This window comes from Callospermophilus lateralis, chromosome 17, assembly GCF_048772815.1.
Source record: "Callospermophilus lateralis isolate mCalLat2 chromosome 17, mCalLat2.hap1, whole genome shotgun sequence".
NCBI classification, from domain to species: domain Eukaryota; kingdom Metazoa; phylum Chordata; class Mammalia; order Rodentia; family Sciuridae; genus Callospermophilus; species Callospermophilus lateralis.
Window position 1 is genome coordinate 23,765,950 of NC_135321.1, and position 2,165 is coordinate 23,768,114.

The 2,165-nt window shown below is 38.8% G+C and overlaps 1 pseudogene; it reads right to left on the reverse strand.

Moving 5' to 3' along the window:
- Positions 1-1,358: 1,358 nt before the first annotated feature.
- LOC143382837 (ras-related protein Rab-11B-like) lies at positions 1,359-1,915 on the reverse strand (annotated as a pseudogene).
- Positions 1,916-2,165: the final 250 nt, after the last annotated feature.

Sequence of the window (2,165 nt, forward strand, 5' to 3'; positions counted from 1 at the left end):
GAAAACTGCAGAGTAAGTGCTTAATATTATCCACAAGGAAGTAAAACTAAATATTAGCGTGCACATTTCTGAATAAGAAACTATTTAGTAGCTCCATTGATTTCAATAATGTAGTGGAAAAAATTATTTTAGGTCTCTGCAATGCCTAAATGCATTCTATTTGAACTCAAGGTACTATTTCATTTAACATACTAAAAGAATCCATGCCTTTAAATGATACCCCTTGAGCATAAATTACCTCCCTCTGTATTCTTTAGACACCAAAACCAAAGATTTAACTGGACTGTATTCCATTATACACTGTAAAATTCAAAGATAAGCATTGTTAAAATAATTACCCATGCCTGTTGGTGGATATGGTGATAAAACTAGGTTGCATTTCGCTCACTGGAAGGTTTTAAAACAAAATTAACACTTCAAAATTTGACACGTCCAGCATTAAACCTGTTACTGCCTAAGCAATAAAATGCCACATAATCTACTGCTGGGAAATGAGATCAGTTAAACGGTTTGGGCTGATCACTGAAACAGAGGCACCTCAGTCTTTCTAGTTTCCAGCCTGCCAGGCAGCACTATTTAACTTACAGCTACGTAACTATACCCCTACCCAAACCATAACAGTCTTTTGTATTTATTAAGATAATTCTGGTCCAGAAAAAAGGGCCCCCCACGCCAATCAATTTTGATGCTTACAAAAAAATTTAAAATAAAGTTTACTAAACTACATAAACCTATTAAGGCATTTTAGAATTGACTTACAGAATAATGGAAAACTTTCAAACTCTCAAAATCTTGCTATGTTTACAGGGCAATTCTTAGATTTGTCAAAATACACACTGCATTGAGAGAAGAGTGTATTACTTATAACCTGCTCTGTGGCATAATAGCTTATTTCTAGGGTCTTTTTAGTTTGATTTGATCAAGACCAATAGGTCCACGCATCAAGTGATCAAGTTCTACTGTGTCCTACAGTGACAGGCTTCCATGATGAAAAGTAAACAATAATTGAGGAATTCAAACATTCAGTTTATTAAACTAAGGCTAGTGAAGCCATAGCATGGGAAAAAAAAAAAAAAGCTGCAGTCATTCGGGGCAAAGTGGATGATTTTATAAAGCTAAAATCAAAAGGTTTAGGACATGGAAAAATTCATAAGTATGAGGAAGTAATGAAACACAGAAGTGACCACAAGAATTACAAATATATTTAAATCTCAGACCTGGGAAATGGACTATACACAGCCTTCTAGGGGAGAAGAAAAACGCCTTACATGTTCTGACAGCACTGCACCTTTGGCTTGTTTTCAGTGGTTGGTGGAACATGAATAGGAACCACACTGTTGCTTGGAGACATGTCATTTTCACGTCTGTCTGACATTTGCTTCTGAGAAACAATACGGTATATCTCGGTTAGAATTGTCTGAAAAGCAACTTCTACATTTGTGGAGTCTAGAGCAGATGTCTCGATGAGTGACAAACCATTCTTTTCTGCAAAAGCTCTTGCTTCATCTGTAGGAACTGCCCGGAGATGACTTAAATCGCTCTTATTGCCCACAAGCATGATAACAATGTTGCTGTCAGCATGATCTCTCAGTTCTTTCAGCCATCACTCTACATTTTCATATGTAAGATGTTTAGCAATGTCATAAACTAATAAGGCACCTACAGCTCCGCGATAGTACGCTGATGTTATAGCTCGGTATCACTCTTGCCCTGCTGTGTCCCAAATCTGTGCCTTTATTGTTTTTCCATCAACCTGGATGCTTCTTGTTACAAACTCTAATCCAATAGTGCTTTTGCTTTCCAGATTAAACTCATTTCAAGTAACTCGAGATAGGAGATGACTCTTTCCAACACCAGAATCACCAATAAGGACAACTTTGAAGAGGTAGTCGTACTTGTCGTCGCAGGTGCCCATTGCGCAGCCGAGGAGCAAAGGGGCGGGAGCAGCAGTGGTATCGGTGGGACCAGGGGATGTCGCTGCAGCGGTAACCCGAGAGCCGAGCTTCAGCTGCCAGACCCGGTGAAGAGTCCCCCCCTCAAACTGGTTTAAAATGGTAAGTTTGAGGCAAAGTTTATAATAGTCCCTCCTTATTCACAGATTTACTTCCTGTCGTCCCAGTAACCCATGGTCAACCGTAGTCCAAAAGCATTATAAAGGAAAATTG